We start from the raw sequence: 21,798 nt of genomic DNA, 5'->3' as shown, positions 1-21,798 counted from the left end.
GATAGAGAGAGAGAGAGAGAGGGAATGCCGGGGCTACCTGAAGTGAGAGAAATCAACTTTCACACCACTGGGCTGTAAGCTGCCCAAGCGAAATATCAGATGCTCTTCCCCAATTTGCGTTTAGCCTCACTCTGACAATAGAGGAGACAACGGTTATCACAATACAGTCCTTGATAGTAAACAGTCATGGACTGAGATTGTGAACTATTTGGATAATGCAAGACAATGAGAAGATGAGCACAATGGTTCCACAACCAAGGTGGAAGGCAAAAAGTTCAGCAGTGTTCCCTAACAAAATCATCTCAATTAATTTAGATGTTACTGTCGCTGTGGGTGAAACTTGGAGAAGAGTTCTGAAGCACGGTCTCGACCCGAAACGTCACCCACTCCTTCTCTCCAGAGATGCTGCCTGTCCCGCTGAGTTACTCCAGCTTTTCGTGTCTATCTTATGTCTATGAGGTATCTATTATTTACAGTGTTACCCTGCACGGAATAATACATATACTGCACAATTCTGAAAGGGATTTGAAGGCTGGATGTTAAAAGGATATTTAGACAATAGACAATAGGTGCAGGAGTAGGCCATTCAGCCCTTCGAGCCAGCACCGCCATTCAATGCGATCATGGCTGATCACTCTCAATCAGTACCCCGTTCCTGCCTTCTCCCCATACCCCCTCACTCCGCTATCCTTAAGAGCTCTATCCAGCTCTCTCTTGAAAGCATCCAACGAACTGGCCTCCACTGCCTTCTGAGGCAGAGAATTCCACACCTTCACCACTCTCTGACTGAAAAAGTTCTTCCTCATCTCCGTTCTAAATGGCCTACCCCTTATTCTTAAACTGTGGCCCCTTGTTCTGGACTCCCCCAACATTGGGAACATGTTTCCTGCCTCTAATGTGTCCAATCCCCTAATTATCTTATATGTTTCAATAAGATCCCCCCTCATCCTTCTAAATGTGAGGTATTTTGAAATGAGACCATAATTTCCCCCCCAAAAAAGGTGCTGCCTATTTAATACAGAAATCAAGAGGAATCTCTGCTCTGGGAGGGCCATGATACTCTGCAGTTCTCTACCAGATGGTTAATAATGCAAAGGTACTGAATATATTGAAGGCAGAGATTGACAGACTGACAGATTTTTTTAACTACAATGGGGACAAGCAGAATTGAGGCCAGACTTGGATGAGACATGAATTTGTGTCGAGTCGAATCAAGTTGAGTTTATTGTCAGATGCTCAAGTATGGTGAGATATTGGATCTTGCTTGAAAATCTTACTCGCGACAGCATCACAGGCACAGAGGCTCAGACCACACATAAAACATTCAATCATAATCAGTCTCGCATTAAAATTCTGCAAACAGTAGAAAGAAAAATGACTATGAAAAAAAATCAAGACATTAGTGCGAAAAAACAATTAGAAATAAAACTGAATGACAAAACCCAGGGCCTCAGAGTGGCGCAGGGGGGCTGCACAGTGGTGCAGCAATAGAGTTGCTTCCTTACAGTGCCAGAGACCCGGTTTGATCCTGACCACGGGTGCTGTCTGTAAGGAGTTTGCACGTTCTCCCTGTGACCGCGTGGGTATTCTCTGGGTGCTCCGGTTTCTTCTCACGTTCCAAAGACGTACAGGTTTGTAGGTTAATTGGCTTCAGTAAAATTGTGAATTGTCCCTAGTGTGCAGGATAGTGTTAGTGTACGGGGTGATCGCTGGTTGGCGCGGACTCAGTGGGCTCAAGGGCTAAAGGGCCTGTTTCTGCACTGTATCTCTAAAGTCCAAAGTGTAACTGTAGGTCCTTGTATGAGGCAAGAAGTCTATGCAAAGGAAAATCATTTAGACCTGCCTCCTGCATCGAAAACATTGGCAAATTTACTTTCTCATCACGGTCAAATCAAATGGCTGACATGAGTTTGTAGGTTGCGAATGGTATGCTAGCATTCAGCGAATGGTATGTTAGCATTCATAGCAAGAGGATTTGAGTTTAGGAGCAGGGAGGTTCTGCTGCAGTTGTACAGGGCCTTGGTGAGACCGCACCTGGAGTATTGTGTACAGTTTTGTTCTCCTAATCTGAGGAAAGACATTCTAGCCTTAGAAGGAGTACAGAGAAGGTTCACCAGATTGATCCCTGGGATGGCAGGACTTTCATATGAGGAAAGACTGGATAGACTGGGCTTGTACTCGCTGGAATTTAGAAGACTGAGGGGGGATCTTATAGAAACATATAAAATTCTTAAGGGGTTGGAGAGGCTAGATGCGGGAAGATTGTTCCTGATGTTGGGGAAGTCCAGAACCAGGGGTCACAGCTTAAGGATAAGGGGGAAGTCTTTTAGGACCGAGATGAGAAATCATTTCTTCACACAGAGAGTGGTGAGTCTGTGGAATTCTCTGCCACAGAAGGTAGTTGAGGCCAGTTCATTGGCTATATTTAAGAGGGAGTTAGATGTGGCCCTTGTGGCTAAAGGGATCAGGGGGTATGGAGAGAAGGCAGGTACAGGTTACTGAGCTGGATGATCAGCCATGATCATATTGAATGGTGGTGCAGGCTCGAAGAGCCGAATGGCCTACTCCTGCACCTATTTTCTATGTTTCTATGTTTCTATGTTTGATCGAAATTTCAGTCAAATAACTTAGAAGTCCGTCAATCCAACAGTGTGTAAAATCATGAGGGGAATAGATATAGTGTGAATGCACAAAGCTCTTTACCCAGAGAAGGGGAATCAAGATCCAGAGGACATAGGTTTAAAGTGAGAGGGGACAGATTTAATAGGAACCCGAGGGGCAACCTTCTCACACACAGAGTGTGGTGCGTATATGGAGCAAGTTACCAGAGGAGGTATTTGAGACAGCTACTATAATAACAATAAAAAGATATTTACACAGGTACATGGATAGGATAGATTTCGAGGGATATGGGCCAAACACTGGCAGGTGGGACTAGTGCAGATGGAGCATCTTGATCGGCAAGGGCAAGTTGGGCTGAAGGGCCTGTTTCCATGTTGTATGACTCTATCACTAAAATGCCATGGTTGTTTATTCTCCAAGTTCCTTCTTGCATCCTCGATCAGCAGATCCTTGTGTTTTTTCTAGCTGCCCAACTGTGGGTGAAATAAATCACCTCAGCAATGCCATTTATTCACAAAATGCTGGAGTAACTCAGCAGGTCAGGCAGCATCTCGGGAGAGAAGGAATGGTGGACGTTTCGGGTCGAGACCCTTCTTCAGTCTGAAGAAGGGTCTCGACCCGAAACGTCACCCATTCCTTCTCTCCCGAGATGCTGCCTGACCTGCTGAGTTACTCCAACATTTTGTGAATAAATACCTTCGATTTGTACCAGCATCTGCAGTTATTTTCTTATATCAGCAATGCCATGTGGTGAGTTTATATTTTCATTACTCTCTGGATGGGGAAGCCTCTCCTGAAAAGGTGATTGGATTTATTATGATGATTAATATCATGTTTAAGGTCCTTCACAAGTCGATGTACTGACTCCATATCCAACCTATCGTGCGGTGACGCAGCGGTAGAGCTGCTGCCTTACAGAGCCAGAGACCCGGGTTCGATCCTGACCACGGGTGCTGTCCGTACGGAGTTTGTACGTTCTCACCGTAACCCGCGGAGGTTTTTTCCGAGATCTTCAGTTTCCTCCCACACTCCAAGAACGTACAGGTTTGTAGGCTAATTGGCTTGGTATGAATGTAAAATTGTCCCCAGTGTGTGTAGGATATTGTTAGTGTGCGGGGATCGCTGGTCGGTGCGGATTCGGTGGGCCGAAGGGCCTGTTTCCATGCTGTAATCTCTAAACTAAACTAAACTAAACTGAACTAACAGAAGTCAAAATAACCCTAAATGCTCCTGTCAGGTCACTCCTGTGCCTTCTCACTTTGGGTGAAGATAACGCCAGTGCCTTCGGTAGTTACTTACTGATAGCTGTAATCTTCTGTTCCAGTATCACATTTGGAAATACATTTACCGCTTTGTCAGTGGTTCCAATTCCTTTTCATCATGTGGAAACCTAAACAATGATGGTACAAAGTCACGGAAAATGCACTAAAAAATAAAGCTGGGGAGATGAGAAAAGCCAAAGTTGGAGTTCTGGAAAAACTCCTTTAAGGATGTATAACACCCTGAAAAATCAACAAACTCCTCCAAACACTGAAATCAACAAACGCCTCCAACGCATTTGACAGTGTTGATTTTTAATAAGGAGTGAAACTGTACGAATGATGAGATTCTATTTCTAGACTATTTAATATGGTAGGAATCTAAGGGATCAGACAGAATGATACATGGTTTTAACAGAAATATCATGACTTGCCGTGGATTAGCAAAAGAAAGTATTCACCTGAATCCCACTATTGCCACAGTTTAACTTATCATTTATTATGATATGTCATATGTTTCATCTGCTTCCTCTCCTTGTGCAAGTATTACACTGTTGCATGCAGCCCAAATGCAGCTTGGCACGTATTTTAGTTTCGTGATACAGCGCGAAATCAGGCCCTTCGGCCCAACGAGTCCGTGCCGACCAACACCAGCAGTATCCTACACCAGCAGTATCCTACACACTAGGGACAATTTACAAGCTTTTCCGAAGCCAATTAATTTACAAACCTGTACTTCTTTGCAATGTGAGAGGAAACCGGAGCGCCCAGGGAAAACCCACCTGGTCACGGGGAGAACGTAAAACTCCGTAGAGACCGCACCCGTAGCCAGGATCGAACCTGGGACTCTGGCGCTGTAAGGCAGCAACTCTGCCACTGCACCACAGTGATGAGATTCTACTTCTGGACTATTTTAATAAAGTAGGAATCTAAGGCAACAGACAGAATGATAGTTGATTTTAACAGAAGGATGATGACTTGCCGTGGTTTAGCAGAAGAAAATAATATTAACCCCAATCCCGATATTGCCATAGCTTAACTTTATGATCCTGAATTCATTATGATCTTCATATGTTTCTCCTCCTTGCGCAACTATTATACCATTGCATGCAGAACAATTACTTGGCTCGTACATGGAGGCTTAATACTTCCTTCCCTGATTTGAGTTATGTGAGTGCACTTTTTTAAAATGCTTAAATTACTGCCCAAATTATTGACGTGTTCAATAATGCATTGTAAAATGTCACACGGTGGGGAAGGGGGAGCACTGGGGATCAATAAATATTGTAACTCTTCATTTAAGCTATTATTGCGTGCCTTTTTGTTGCGATGCTAAGTTAAGTAGTGTAGATGGAATGAAAACTTGCAGGATGGAATGAAGCCCGAGTGGCCCATTAAAAAAAACCCCACTACTTTTATATCTGTGCTGCACTGTGAAGCCGAGCTGCAGCTGTTCTCAGCCTACTGCCGGCTTTATTGCACTAAGCAGACGAATCCCAGACAGTTGCAATCTGTCCTCCCGTCCTCCCAATAAAGCTGCCGTAACAGACCACACGTTGATGTTAATAGCCGGCCTGCATGCAATGTGGATATCGCGCCGTTCCAGTTTTTCGAACTGGCGTTCTTCGCCACTGGCGAGAGAAATAACGAGAAAGGAAAAAGGGAGCCGTCACCCGAACTTTTCAGCAGCAATCAGCAGTTAAGAGCCTGCCTTGTATCCATTTGGGCGATTAAGCTGCTGTCATCCCGCAAATGGTATCAGAGAAGGAAACCAAAGCACTTGTGAGCAATAAAATTATTTAGAAAATGGGATTCTTCCTTGAAGGCTTCCTGATTGTATTAGAGGCAGAGGCAGTTAAGAAAGTGTGGTGATGGGTTGTTTTTCAGAGGACTAGTTCATAGTCAGACTGGATATTGTTCTGACAACAGTGTATGCAGTGTAACATTATAACATATAACAACTACAGCATGGAAACAGGCCTGTCCGGCCCTACCAGTCCACGCCGACCATTCTCCCTGACCAAGTCTCATCTACCTGCACTCAGACCATAACCCTCCGATCCCCTCCTATCCATATACCTATCCAATTTACTCTTAAATAATAAAATCGAGCCAGCCTCCACCACTTCCACCGGAAGCCCATTCCATACAGCCACAACCCTCTGAGTAAAGAAGTTCCCCCTCATGTTACCCCTAAACCTTTGTCCCTCAATTCTGAAGCTATGTCCCCTTGTTGGAATCTTCCCCACTCTCAAAGGGAAAAGCCTACCCACGTCAACTCTGTCCGTCCCTCTCAAAATTTTAAAAACCTCTATCAAGTCCCCCCTCAACCTTCTACGCTCCAAAGAATAAAGACCCAACCTGTTCAACCTCTCGTATAAGAAAATAACTGCAGATGCTGGTAGAAGAAGAAGGGTCTGAAGTCTGAAGAAGGGTCTCGACCCGAAACGTCACCCATTCCTTCTCTCCCGAGATGCTGCCTGACCTGCTGAGTTACTCCAGCATTTTGTGAATAAACTGTTCAACCTCTCTCTGTAGCCTAAGTGCTGAAACCCAGGCAACATTCTAGTAAATCTCCTCTGTACCCTCTCCATTTTGTCGACATCCTTCCTATAATTTGGCGACCAGAACTGCACACCATACTCCAGATTTGGCCTCACCAATGCCCTGTACAATTTCAACATTACATCCCAACTTCTATACTCGATGCTCTGATTTATAAAGGCAAGCATACCAAACGCCTTCTTCACCACCCTATCCACATGAGATTCCACCTTCAGGGAACAATGCACAGTTATTCCCAGATCCCTCTGTTCCACTGCATTCCTCAATTCCCTACCATTTACCCTGTACGTCCTATTTTGATTTGTCCTACCAAAATGCAGCACCTCACACTTATCAGCATTAAACTCCATCTGCCATCTTTCAGCCCACCCTTCCAAAAGGCCCAAGTCTCTCTGTAGACTTTGAAAATCTACCTCACTATCAACTACTCCACCTATCTTAGTATCATCTGCATATTTACTAATCCAATTTGCCACACCATCATCCAGATCATTAATGTAAATGACAAACAACAGTGGACCCAACACAGATCCTTGGGGCACTCCACTAGACACTGGCCTCCAACCTTACATACAATTGTCAACCGTTACCCTCTGGTATCTCCCATTCAGCCATTGTTGAATCCATCTTGCAACCTCACTATTAATACCCAACGATTTAACCTTCTTAATCAACCTTCCATGTGGAACCTTGTCAAATGCCTTACTGAAGTCCATATAGACAACATCCACAGCCTTGCCCTTATCAATTTCCCTGGTAACCTCTTCAAAAGATTCAAGAAGATTAGTCAAACATGACCTTCCAGGCACAAATCCATGTTGACTGTTTCTAATCAGGCCTTGATTATCCAAATAATTATATATATTGTCCCTAAGTATCTTTTCCATTAATTTTCCCACCACAGACGTCAAACTAATAGGTCTATAATTGCTAGGTTTACTTTTAGAACCTTTTTTAAACAAAGGCACAACATGCGCAATGCGCCAATCTTCCGGCACCATCCCTGTTTCTAATGACGTTTGAAATATTTCCGTCATAGCCCCTGCTATTTCTGCACTAACTTCCCTCAATGTCCTAGGGAATATCCTATCAGGACCTGGAGACTTATCCACTTTTATATTCTTCAAAAGTGTCCGTACCTCCTCTTCTTTAATCCTCCTAATTTCCATCACTACTCTACTTGTTTCGCTTACCTCACATAATTCAATATCCTTCTCCTCGGTAAATACCGAAGAAAAGAAATTGTTTAATATCTCCCCCATTTCTTCCGGCTCAGCACATAGCTGTCCACTCTGACTCTCTAATGGACCAATTTTATCCCTCACTATCCTTTTGCTATTGACATATCTGTAGAACCCCTTGGGGTTTACTTTTACATTACTTGCCAAAGCAGCCTCATATCTTTTTTTCGCTTTTCTAATTTCCTTTTTAAGATTCCTTTTACATTCTTTATATTCCTCAAGAACCTCATTTACTCCCTGCCGCTTATATTTATTGTATATCTCCCTCTTTTTCCGAACCAAGTGTCCAATTTCCCTGGAAAACCATGGCTCTTTCAAATTATTATTCTTTCCTTTCCACCGAACAGGGACATAAAGACTCTGTACTCTCAAAATTTCACCTTTAAATATCTTCCATTTCTCTATTATATCCTTTTCATAAAACAACAATTTCCATTTCACTCCTTTTAAATCCTTTCTCATCTCCTCAAAATTAGCCTTCCTCCAATCCAAAATCTCAACCCTTGGTCCAGATTTGACCTTCTCCATAATGATATTGAAACTAATGGCATTATGATCACTAGACCCAAAGTGCTCCTCAACACATACCTCCGTCACCTGACCCATCTCATTTCCTAACAGGAGGTCCAACACTGCCCCTTCTCTGGTAGGCACCTCTACGTATTGCTGCAAAAAACTATCCTGCACACATTTTACAAACTCCAAACCATCCAGCCCTTTAACAGAATGTGATTCCCAGTCTATATACGGAAAATTGAAATCACCCACAATCACCACTCTGTGCTTACTACTAATATCTGCTATCTCCTTACATATTTGCTCTTCCAATTCTCGTTCCCTATTTGGCGGTCTATAATACACCCCTATAAGTGTTGCTAAACCTTTCTCATTTCTGAGTTCCACCCAAACAGCCTCCTTAATCGAGCCTTCTAGTCTGTCCTGCCAAAGCACTGCTGTGATATCCTCCCTGACAAGCAATGCAACACCCCTACCTCTTGCCCCTCCGATTCTATCACATCTGAAACAATGAAATCCTGGAATATTTAATTGCCAATCGCAACCCTCCTGCAACCATGTTTCACTGATCGCCACAACATCATACTTCCAGATGTCAATCCAGGCTCTAAGCTCATCCACCTTTCTTACAATGCTCCTAGCATTAAAATATACACATTTAAGGGACCCATCATTTCTTATTCTCAGTTTATTTCTTTTCCCTTCTTTCTCTCCTACATATTGGGTCTGAGTGTTTCCCTTTTCTGCCTCCTGCCTCACACACTGCCTATTAGCTATCTGTGTTTGAGTCCCTCCCCCCAACCGTACTAGTTTAAAGTCTCCGCAGTTATTTTAGCAAATCTCCCCGCCAGGATATTGGTTCCCCTCGGGTTCAGATGCAACCCGTCCTTTTTGTACAGGTCATACTTCCCCCAGAAGAGGTCCCAATGATCCAGAAACTTGAAACCCTGCTCCCTGCACCAGTTCCTCAGCCACGTATTTATCCTCCACCTCACTCCATTCCTATTCTCACTATCGCGTGGCACAGGCAGTAAGCCTGAGATTATTACTTTGGAAGTCCTTTTTTTTAACTCTCTTCCTAGCCCCCTGAATTCTCCTTTCAGGACCTCTTCCCTTATCCTACCTATATTGTTGGTACCTATATGTACCACGACCTCTGGCTCCTCTCCCTCCCCTTTCAGGATATCCTGGACACGCTCAGACACATCCCGGACACCGGCACCAGGGAGGCAAACCACCATCCGGGTCTCCCGACTGCGTCCACAGAAACGCCTATCTGACCCCCTCACTATAGAGTTCCCTATTACTACTGCTCTCCTCTTCCTTTCCCTACCCTTCTGAGCAACAGGGCCGGACTCCTTGCCAGAGGCCCGGGCACCGTCGTTGCCCCCAGGTAGGCTGTCCCCCCCAACAGTACTTAAATAGGAGTACTTATTTCCAAGGGGTACAGCCACCGGGGTACTCCCTAGTCCCTGCCTCTGTTCCTTGCCCCCCCTAACAGTGACCCACTTGTCTACCTCCCGTGGTCTAGGAGTGACCACCTCCCTGTAACTCCTATCTATAACCTCCTCACTCTCCCTGATCAGACGGAGGTCATCAATCTGCCGCTCCAGGTTCCTAATACGGTCCCTTAGGAGCCCCATCTCGTCACACCTGGCGCAGATGTGGATGTCTGGAAGACTTTCAGACTCCCAGATTCCCCACATCTGACACCCAGAACAAAAAACTGCCCTGGCAGTCATACTCTCCAAACAAAGCCCCGCGCTCGGTTACTAAACCTTCCGCCCGGCCGCTACTCCAACCGCTCCAACCGCCCACCCAAAAGAACTGAGTGATCTCCTGGGAGAGGCGAAAAACCGGATAAAAAACCCAGGCCAATTTGGGAAAAAATCCGGGAAATTCCTCTCCGACCCCAAGCTAGGCGATCGAAACTAGTCCGGGAGATCACACAGGTCTTACTCCTTACAATCCCCACACAATCCCCACACAATCCCCACACAATCCCCACACAATCCCCACACAATCCCCACACAATCCCCACACAATCCCCACACAATCCCCACACAATCCCCACACAATCCCCACACAATCCCCACACAATCCCCACACAATCCCCACACAATCCCCACACAATCCCCACACAATCCCCACACAATCCCCACACAATCCCCACACAATCCCCACACAATCCCCACACAATCCCCACACAATCCCCACACAATCCCCACACAATCCCCACACAATCCCCACACAATCCCCACACAATCCCCACACAATCCCCACACAATCCCCACACAATCCCCACACAATCCCCACACAATCCCCACACAATCCCCACACAATCCCCACACAATCCCCACACAATCCCCACACAATCCCCACACAATCCCCACACACTACTTCCCAAGCAACACAGCTAGGTGCTGCTTGCTGCTGCTGCTGCTGCTTGCTGCTGCTGCTGCTGCTGCTTGCTGCTGCTGCTGCTGCTGCTTGCTGCTGCTGCTGCTTGCTGCTGCTGCTGCTGCTGCTGCTTGCTGCTGCTGCTGCTGCTGCTGCTTGCTGCTGCTGCTGCTGCTGCTTGCTGCTGCTGCTGCTGCTGCTTGCTGCTGCTGCTTGCTGCTGCTTGCTGCTGCTGCTGCTGCTGCTTGCTGCTGCTGCTGCTGCTGCTTGCTGCTGCTGCTGCTTGCTGCCTGCTGCTGCTGCTTGCTGCTTGCTGCTTGCTGCTGCTGCTTGCTGCTGCTACTGCTGATTGCTGCTGCTGCTGCTACTGCTGATTGCTGCTGCTGCTACTGCTGATTGCTGCTGCTGCTACTGCTGATTGCTGCTGCTGCTGCTGTAGTTCAAGCATTAAAAATTAATGGAAGCATGATTGATATTTGGGTTTTTTCAGTTTGCTACTAATAAGCATATACTTTGCTTAAATTCTACAGTACAATAAGATATAAAAGGTTGCCTTTTATTCTTAAGATAGACACAAAAATGTGGTGCAACTCAGCAGGCCAGGCAGCATCTCTGGAGAGAAACAATGGGCGACGTTTCGGGTCGAGACCCTTCTTTAGACCGGATAAGGGAAACCAGAGGTATGGACGATGGCATGGAGAGATAAAGAACAATGAATAAAAGATATGCAAAAAAGTAACGATGACAAAGGAAAAGGCCATTGTTAACTGTTTGCAGAGTGAAAACAAGAAGCTAGTGCGAAGGTATTTATTCACAAAATGCTGGAGTAACTCAGCAGGTCAGGCAGCATCTCGGGAGAGAAGGAATGGGTGACGTTTCGGGTCGAGATTCTTCCAAGCTAGTGCGACTTGGGTGGGGGATGGATAGAGAGAGATGGAATGCCAGGGCTACCTGAAGTGAGAGAAATCAATATTCACGACCTGAAACGTCACCCATTCCTTCTCTCCAGAGATGCTGCCTGTCCCGCTGAGTTACTCCAGCTTTTTGTGTCTATCTTTGGTTTAAACCAGCATCTGCAGTTCCTTCCCACACATTTTGCCTTTTATTCTTAATTCTGCGTGGGTAAAGGGCACCTAAATGTTATGAGTCTAGTTATTGTTTAATGTGAGCGCAATGTTTTTACTTTTCTACCTTCCAACTGCTGCACAACCACGAGGGTATTTTATAACTAATTCAAAATAATTGCCAGCAGAAGCCTCAATTTTGGGAAAGTTTAACTAGAGGCAGGAAACTTGTTCCCAATGTTGAGGGAGTCCAGAACAAGGGGCCACAGTTTAAGAATAAGGGGTAGGCCATTTAGAACTGAGATGAGGAAAAACTTTTTCAGTCAGAGAGTTGTGAATCTGTGGAATTCTCTGCCTCAGAAGGCAGTGGAGGCCAATTCTCTGAATGCATTCAAGAGAGAGCTAGATAGTGCTCTTAAGGATAGCGGAGTCAGGGGGTATGGGGAGAAGGCAGGAATGGGGTACTGATTGAGAATGATCAGCCATGATCACATTGAATGGCGGTGCTGGCTCGAAGGGCCGAATGGCCTCCTCCTGCACCTATTGTCTATTGTCTAAATCGGACAAAATGGGTCGGAAGGAACTGCAGATGCTAGAGAGAAGGAATAGGTGACGTCACAGGTCAAGAACCCCTCCAGAGATGCTGCCTGTCCCGCTGAGTTACTCCAGCATTTTGTGTGTCTATTATCACTGCAAATCAGATGTGAACTCTTTGAGCAAAAGGACACCAGAGGCAAAAAGGTCAATATCAACATACGATCCACTAAGAAAAGCATAAAGTGAAAAGCAAAGTTTCAAGTGTAAGTGACAGAACAATTTTGTAGATGTAGGACATTACGGCCTGCTAATATCAAATATAATACATTCATAGAAAAAAGATTTGACAGTGATTTCTTCAGAGCCACTGGCAATCCACCGTTGTTCCTTTGCCAGACTGTGACAGTAACTATGTGCACTTACATGGATAGGACCAGTTTGGAGGGATATGGATCAAACGTAGGCAGGTGGGACTAGTGTAGCTGGGACATGTTGGCCGGTGTGGGCAAGTTGGGCCGAAGGGCCTGTTTCCGCACTGTGTCATGCTATGACTCTACGACTCTACGACAGGGTTTCTGCACAATATCTGCCAAAGTTACAGCAGCAGGACAGCTCTGGAGAGGCATTCATTCTGGAGGTTTATAGTCACAGAACCTCTCTTACCCCCATCCTTATCTTACATCCACCCTTATCTTCATGGGCGGCACGGTGGCGCAACGGTAGAGTAGCTGCCTTACAGCACTTGCAGTGCCTGAGACTAGGGTTCAATCCCGACTACGGGTACTTATTGTTACGGAGTTTGTACATTCTCCCCTTGGCCGTGTGGGCTTTCTCCGGGATCTTCGGTTTCCTCCCACACTCCAAAAATGGTAGGTTAATTGGCTTGTATAAGTGTAAATCGCAAATTGTCCCTAGTGTGTGTGTGTGTGTGTGTGTGTGTGTGTGTGTGTGTGTGTGTGTGTGTGTGTGTGTGTGTGTGTGTGTGTGTGTGTGTGTGTGTGTGTGTGTGTGTGTGTGTGTGTGTGTGTGTGTGTGTGTGTGTGTGTGTGTGTGTGTGTGTGTGTGTGTGTGTGTGTGTGTGTGTAGGAAGGTGTTCATGTGCAGGGATCGTTGGTCGGTGCAGACTCGGTAGGCCGAAGGGCCTGTTTCCGCGCTACATCTCTAAATTAAACACTGAGAATGACAATGTTCAACTATTCATAATATTTTGCTAACATTCAGGTCAATGGATTTATTTAAAGACTTGCCATGTGGCAAATACGGAACCATTTTCACCTGTGAACAATTTGATCAACGGATCCTATATATTCATGCAATAATTCATACAACTGAATCCCGCTTGTGGTTCTGAGCTACCATCTATTTCATTAAAGATCTCCAAATCGGACTTTATTGGACTTTATCTTGCAATAAACATTATTCCCTTTATCATGTATCTGTACACTGCGGACAGTTTAGTTTAGTTTGGAGATACAGCACAGAAACAGGCCCTTTGTCCAGAGTCCGCACTGACCAGCGATCCCCGCACACTAACGCTATCCTACACACACTAGGGACAATTTTACATTTCTACCAAACAAATTTACCTACAAACCTGTACGTCTTTGGAGTGTGGGAGGAAACTGAAAATTGCGGAGAAAACCCACGCAGGTCACGGGGAGAACGTACAAACTCCGTACAGACAAGCACACGTAGTCAGGATTGAACCTGGATCTCTTGCGCTGCAAGGCAGTAGCTCTACCGCTACGCCACCTTAGCGGTGAACTTTAAAGTTGCTAAACTCTACACAGAATGGTGTCCTAGCTACCAGCATACTAGCCCTGTCTTCAAAGCTTTTGCAGAAGCCCAGAGACTTTCTTGCACATGAACATCAGTAGGGATCTCCCTTAGAAAACATCATGCACCAACCATCCCCAGGGGTGAACTTATAATGAAACAGAAAACCAATCAGCATCTGACTCTCCATACAAGAGATATGATTCATATTATGTGTCCATTTCCCTACATCAACAAAATCCAAGAAAAATCAAAAACCTTTCAGCTGGTTTTACCAGGAGAATAAAACTCCCACGAATGTGCCTTAGTGATTTACTGTGGCATAGCAACCAGAAGCAAGAAGGGAAGTGGGGTAGGAGGCGGCTTGTGAAAACAAATCTAAAAAAATATAGGGGTTTACCGTGCCTTAAAACAAAGGAACAGTAACTCTTCCAGGTCCACTTGTACATTTCCAAACCACACTGCATTGCATTCTAGTACCCCGTCTGAATTAAACTGCCAGCTAGTATTGAATTGTAGGCAGCTTTGTGCCGTGAAATCAACTGCACACAGAGTTGAATCGATACCGTCCAGAGAAGGGACTTTAATTCAATCAGCCATGGCTAGATTAAAACCAAGAACCCAGAGGCAGAAAAAGACCGTTAGTTTAAGCCACCACGCCATCCAAAACCAGGAATAAACGATTGTAAGGAGAATTTCATCTCATCAGATTCAGGTCAGCACTGAACTCTATGTTCACCCTGCAGTAGTTGTTAAAGCTTACAGCTATCTGAGCTCTCAGCTCCACAGATCTGTGCATTTGGCTTCTCCTCTGAGATGTAACGACGAAAAGTGGGGAGTCTAATGGTAGTGATGTAACCCCCCCTCCCCCAACTTCCCCGCACCACAAATCAGCTGCCATTCCCATCCCGAAAATTGCCCAAAGTCTGTCAGAAATTTGTTTGGCTCAAACCTGTGTTTTTATTTACACACCAGCTCCTTAACATAATCATCTTCTTTTATCTCTGCTCGTGATGAAACCCTCATCCATTCCTCTTTTCTAGTGCACAGGAGAGGCACGGTGGTGCAATAGACAATAGACAATAGACAATAGACAATAGGTGCAGGAGGAGGCCATTTAGCCCTTCGAGCCAGCACCGCCATTCAATGTGATCATGGTTTGATCATTCTCAATCAGTACCTCGTTCCTGCCTTCTCCCCATACCCCCTGACTCCGCTATCCTTAAGAGCTCTCTCTTGAATGCATTCAGAGAATTGGCCTCCACTGCCTTCTGAGGCAGAGAATTCCACAGATTCACAACTCTCTGACTGAAAAAGTTTTTCCGCATCTCAGTTCAGCAGTAGAGCTGCTGCCTTACAACGCCAGAGACCCAGGTTCGAACCTGACTACGGGTGCTGTCTGTGAAAGGTTTGCACGTTCTCCCCGTGACCGCGTGGGCTTTCTCCGGGTGCTCCTGTTTCCTCCCACGTCCCAAAGACGTACGGGCTTGTAGGATAATTGGCCCTCTGTCAAAATTGCTCCTAATATGTTGGGAGAGAATGAAAAAGTGCAATGGTGTAGAGCAAGTGTAAACAGGTGATTGATGGTCGGCGCGGACTCAGTGGGCCGAAGGGCCTGTTTCCATGCTGTATCTCTAAGCTAATCTAATTGGTCGGCCTATCATTTTCTGTCCCCTCTCCACCTAGCTAAACCTCTGCTACCTGTCACAGAGCCACAGAGAGAAACTGCATGGAATCAGGCCCATCATCCCACCACCCTTTTACGTTAGTGCTACTTTAATTCCCTTTTTTATTCTCTCCATATTATCCATTGACTCCCCCCCCCCCCCCCCCCAGATTCCACCACACTCACCTACATACTAAGGGGGAACTTACAGTGGCCAATTAGCCTGGCAACCTGCATATCTTTGGAACGCGAGAGGAAAACTGGAGTACCCAGAGGAAATGCACATGGTCACAGTGAAAACGTGCAAATCCAAGGCCAGGATTACACCTGGGTCTCTGGCATTGTGAGCCAGTGGCTCTACTAGCTGCACCACTGTGCCGCCCTGTATTTTAGAGATTTAGAGATACAGCGCGGAAACAGGCCCTTCGGCCCATCGGGTCCGCGCCGCCCAGCGATCCCCACACATTAACACTATCCTACACACACTAGGGACAATTTTATTTTATTTTTTACATTTGCCCAGCCAATTAACCTACATACCTGTACGTCTTTGGAGTGTGGGAGGAAACCGAAGATCTCGGAGAAAACCCACGCAGGTCACGGGGAGAACGTACAAACTCCGTACAGATGGCGCCCGTAGTCAGGATCGAACCTGAGTCTCCGGCGCTGCATTCGCTGTAAGGCAGCAACTCTACCGCTGCGCCACCGTGCCGCCTCAGCTGCATTGAAGATTTGTTTTCCTTATTAGTTCAATGGCTGGATATAATCACTGGAACCCTGCAAATCTAGATATACAACATCTGACTTTTTGTGTCGTCATTAACTTTAACAATTCACGTTTAGTGACTGCCCTTTCAATGGGCTTAGCTCTAAATGTGCAGGAAGGAACTGCAAATGCTGATTTAAACTGAAGATAGACACAAAAAGCTGGAGAAACTCAGCAGGACAGGCAGTATCTCTGGAGAGAAGGAATGGGAGATGTTTTCTGAAGAAAGATCTTGACCAGAAACGTCACCCATTCCTTCTGTCCAGAGATGCTGCCTGTCCCATTGAGTCACTGTAGCTTTTCTGTGTCTATCTTCGGTCTTAGCTCTAAACTCTGGAATCATCCCCCCAAAATTAATTGTCTGCTTGCTTACTAACCATCATTCCTTTAAGAAGCTAGATCAAAATACGTGTTGGAAGGAACTGCAGATGCTGGTTAACACCAAAGATAGACACAAAGTGCTGGAGTGACTCAGCGGGAAAGGCAGCATCTCTGGAGAGAGAGAATGGGTGACGGTTTCTGAAGAAGGGTCTTGACCCGAAACGTCACCCATTCCTTCTCTCCAGAGATGCAGCCTGGTCCGCTGAGTTACTCCAGCGTTTTGTGTCTATCTTAGATCACAAGATGCCTCTATGACTTAGTTTTTGATCTTCTGCCGTATCGCTGTCAGTGATCAGGTATCAAATTATTTTGACAGATAATACAACCCTGGGGTATTTCATTAAGTTAATGGTGCTACACAATGCAAATTGTTCTTATAATAGTTGTCATGAGATGGAATTGTGCATGTTTCTCATAACACCCTGAGGCAATATCTCAGAATCATAAATGCATTTTGCCTTGGAAAGAACCAACTAGATTTTATTTGTTCTTAAAATTACAGCACCAGTGGGCCTGGATGCAAGAAATTATAGCCTCCAAAACAAGCTTGTCTTTGAAAATACATAAAATATTTTCAAATTAATGTCCCGGTTCAAAGATGTGCATTGAAATCATGCTCAACAAATTTCCATTACCTTCTTTCTCCGTTCCACCTTTCAACAATTACCTAGGCAGGGAGCCACCCCACAAGCCATTTGCCAACAAACTAATCTTAAATTAATGGAGATAAAGACTCTGACACTTGGCTTATCTGTATATTGTTCTGATGAGTTTTAAATGATGTGGGTCCCCCCGTGGTGCTCTGAATCACCATAGTTATTGCACAAAAGGGGGCGCATGTGGCGTACTGACTCAATTTGACTGCTCGAGAGCGGATTCGCGAGGACTACGAGGCATGTCCAGAATGCTTGTCGGAAGAAAACGAGTGTATATATATTCTTTTAACTATATTCCCATGTTCAAAACGGGGGCTAATAGCAAATTGATTCTGGTGCCACAAGAAACTGAAGATGCTGGAATCTTGAGTAAAACACAAAGTTTGCTGGAAGTTTGGTTGAAAAGCTGCTGGAACTGGGGCTTAGCACCCCTCTGTGTGCCTGGGTCCTGGACTTTCTCACTGCCAGGCCCCAAGTGGTCAGGATGGGGGAACACACATCTAGCTCCCTCACCCTGAACATAGGATCCCCCCAGGGCTGCGTCCTTAGCCCCCTACTGTACTCCCTGTACACACATGACTGTAGGGCCAGGTTCAGCTCAAACTCCATCATCAAGTTTGCTGATGACACTGTGGTGGTGGGCCGGATCTCCAACAACGATGAGAAGGCCTACCCGGGAGGAGGTGGCTGATCTGGCACTCTGGTGTCAGGACAATAGCCTCCTCTTGAATGTCACTAAAACAAAGGAGCTGATTGTGGACTTCAGAAGGGCTAAACATCCAAGGACGTACACGCCACTGGAGATAAATGGGTCTATTGTGGATAGGGTGAGCAGTTTCAAATACTTGGGAGTCCGCATCGCAGAGGATCTGACGTGGGCAACGCACATTGCCGCACTTGTGGGTAAGGCTAAGCAGCGCCTTTACCACCTTAGACAACTGAGGAAATTCAGAGTGTCGCTGAGGATCCTTCATTGCTTCTACTCTGGGGCTGTAGAGAGCATCCTGTCCGGCAACATTACAGTCTGGTTTGGGAACAGCTCTGCCCAGGACAGGATGGCCCTGCAGAGAGTAGTGCGTTCGGCAGAACGCACCATGGGAACTACACTCGTCCCCCTGCAGGACCTATACATCAGGAGGTGCAGATCCAGAGCAAGCAAGATCATGAGGGACCCCTGCCACCCCAGTAACGGACTGTTCCAGATGCTACGGTCAGGCAAACGCCTCCGCTGTCATGCTGTGAAAACGGAGAGGATGAGACGGAGCTTCTTCCCACAGGCCATCAGGACTGTCAACTTTGATAACCCCAGAGACTAAATTTTTGTCGACACTTTTTGTGCTATGTTTAGTAACTTATTAACTTTATTTATATGCTGTAACTGTAATTCTTTTTGTGCACAACCCGCAGGCATTGCCACTTTCATTTCACTGCACATCGAGTATGTGTATGTGACAAATAAATTTGACTTGACTTGACTTGACTTGACTTGAGTTACTCACTGGGTCCGGCAGCATCTGTGGAGAAACAAAGAACTGCAGGTAGACTCCTGTTCCTTTTCTCCAGAGATGCTGCCGGACCCGTTGAGTTACTCCACAACTTCGAGTCTCGCTTTGGTATAAACCAGCATCTGCATTTCCTTCCTACACGAAGAACTGCAGATGCTGGTTAGCGCACAAAAGGACACAAAGTGCTGGAGTATCTCAGCAGGACAGGCAGCATCCCTGGAGAACATGAATAGGCGACATTTCGGGGTCAAGACCCCTCTTCAAACAATTTGCATGGTTTTCTTTATTAATGTTAAATGTTAGTCACTGCAATGCAATGACACTAGGTTAATTCCCGGAATGGCGGGACTGTCGTATGTTGAAAGACTGGAGCGACTAGGCTTGTATACCCTGGAATTTAGAAAGATGAGAGGGGATCTTATTGAAGTATATAAGATTATGAAAGGATTGGACACGTTAGAGGCAGGAAACATGTTCCCAATGTTGGGGGAGTCCAGAACGAGGGGCCACGGTTTAAGAATAAGTGGTAGGCCATTTAGAACGGAGATGAGGAGAAACGTTTTCAGTCAGAGAGTTGTAAATCTGTGGAATTCTCTGCCTCAGAAGGCAGTGGAGGCCAATTCTCTGAATACTTTCAAGAGAGAGCTGGATAGAGCTCTTAAAGATAGCGGAGTCAAGGGATATGGGGAGAAGGCAGGAACGGGGTACTGATTGTGAATGATCAGCCATGATCACATTGAATGGTGGTGCTGGCTCGAAGGGCCGAATGGCCTACTCCTGCACCTATTGTCTATTGTCTCTTGTCTATTGTCACTCTATAAATCAAATGCAATTAAAAGAATTATAAAAAGTACACAAAAATAGAGGATTGTTACTTTTTATCCTACAATGAACTCACCTTCAAGGCTCAGACATGAGAGACGAGTGTCCCTGATGGATCTATAATGAAGTTTAACTGTTTGAACTAGATAGTTAGTTTGTACAATTCTTTACATTGTGCAAGATTCACGTTCAATCATCACTGAAAATAAATCTGCCCAAACGTAGTCTCTCGGTTGATTGAAAGATGATAGAAGGAACAAAAGTATTTGCACTGGTCCAATCGTTTTACAGCACAAAGATTTGTGTCTCCGAAATTTAATCTGAAAGCGAATTCTGCCCCAAGTATCTGATGTCAATTGTGCGGAAAATAAGAGATGACAGTGTGGCTGTTTGTGTGTGCTGAATTAGATCCTTTTTTCAACATCCCATAATGTCATTATTAGCACTCAAATACATTGTGTCAAAACATGTCTGTGCGGGCGAAGAGGCCACGGAATGTCAGATTTATTGCTCAGTCAATGTGACATGATACATTCAACATGAGCGCCGCTGAATGCACAAGGCCGGTCACGGCTCCTATAATCATCCTAAACCCCCCCCTCGATGCATTGACCTCTGCAGCCATCTACCGCAAGCAATGGGATTGCAGTCCTGAGGGGTGCGAACGTTAGCTATCACAGTCCCGAGGGTCAGCAGGGCCGTGTAGCGATGCGTCCACGCTGACAATGGGAAGGGTGCAAAGGTCCTGAAATCCTTTGATCGCGCACAAATTGACTCCTCCGATCCGCGTGCTTTGTGCCCTCGGCTGCATTCTCGGCACCAGCTCTGCGAGCTGTCAGAACCGGGTAGTAAATGGCCCAGGGTCAAAGTGCCAACCCACCAGGGGCTCATGTAAGATTGATATTTGATCCCGTTCTTTGGAAGGAATTTTTTTTAAAGAATGCCTCGGGCATTCATCAGCCCATTAAATTAAGATGCTGCTGCCATTGATAAAATTAGATCGTAATTCTGTGTCAAGCAGTGTTGAATATTGAATTGAACACAATTTATTAGCCAAGTATCTCCACATACAAGGAATTTGCCTCGGTGCTTTGCTCGCAAGTAACAACACGATATACAGTAAACAATTAAGAATAAAACATTATCATTTAAACATGTGATGAATGAAATAAAATACCAGAGCAAAAAGAGGCTACAGACTTTTGGTTGTTGATTACAGCTACTGCTCGTGGGGAAAAAAAAGCTGTTTTTATGTCTTGCTGTGGCGGCTTTTTCGGCCCGGATTCGCCTTCCTGAGGGAAGTGCTTCAAAGAGTTTGTGGCCAGGGTGAGAGGGGTCAGAGATGATCTTGCCCGCTCGCTTCCTGGCCCTTGCAGTGTACAGTTCGTCAATGGGTGGAAGGTTGCAGCCAACAACCTTCTCGGCTGATTGAACGATCCGTTGCAGCCTCAGGATGTCGTGCTTGGTGGCTGAGCCAAACCAGACCATGATGGAGAAGGTGAGGACAGACTCTACGATGGCAGTATAAAACTGGACCATCATTGCCTGTGGCAGATTGTGTTTCCTCAGCTGCCGCAGGAAGTACATCCTCTGTTGGGCCTTTTTGACTGTGGAGTCGATGGTGGCCTTCCATTTAAGGTCCTTGGAGATGATGGTTCCAAGGAACTTAAATGACTCCACAGATGTGACTGTGGTGTTGTTGATGGTGAGTGGGGGGAGGGGAGGGGGAGCTCTCCTAAAATCTACAATCAATTCCACCAAATTAAGAGCATTGAGCTCCAGGTTGTTGCAGAGGTGCAGAGGTTGAAGTAAATACGTATAGGCTAGTGCAACAAAAAGTGGCTAATGCAATCAATGCAAGTGGATTAAGTTGTCAATATGGGCGATATATCCATGGTGTCAAGAAAGTCTAAGCCATGTTCACCCTTGGGGGCAGCACGGTGGCGCAATGGTAGAGTTGCTGCCTTACAGCGCCAGAGACCCAGGTTCGATCCTGACTATGGGTACTGTCTGTACAGAGTT

This window comes from Rhinoraja longicauda, chromosome 11, assembly GCF_053455715.1.
Source record: "Rhinoraja longicauda isolate Sanriku21f chromosome 11, sRhiLon1.1, whole genome shotgun sequence".
NCBI lineage: Eukaryota > Metazoa > Chordata > Chondrichthyes > Rajiformes > Arhynchobatidae > Rhinoraja > Rhinoraja longicauda.
The sequence above is the reverse complement of the archived record's forward strand: the minus strand, read 5'-3'. Positions refer to the sequence as shown.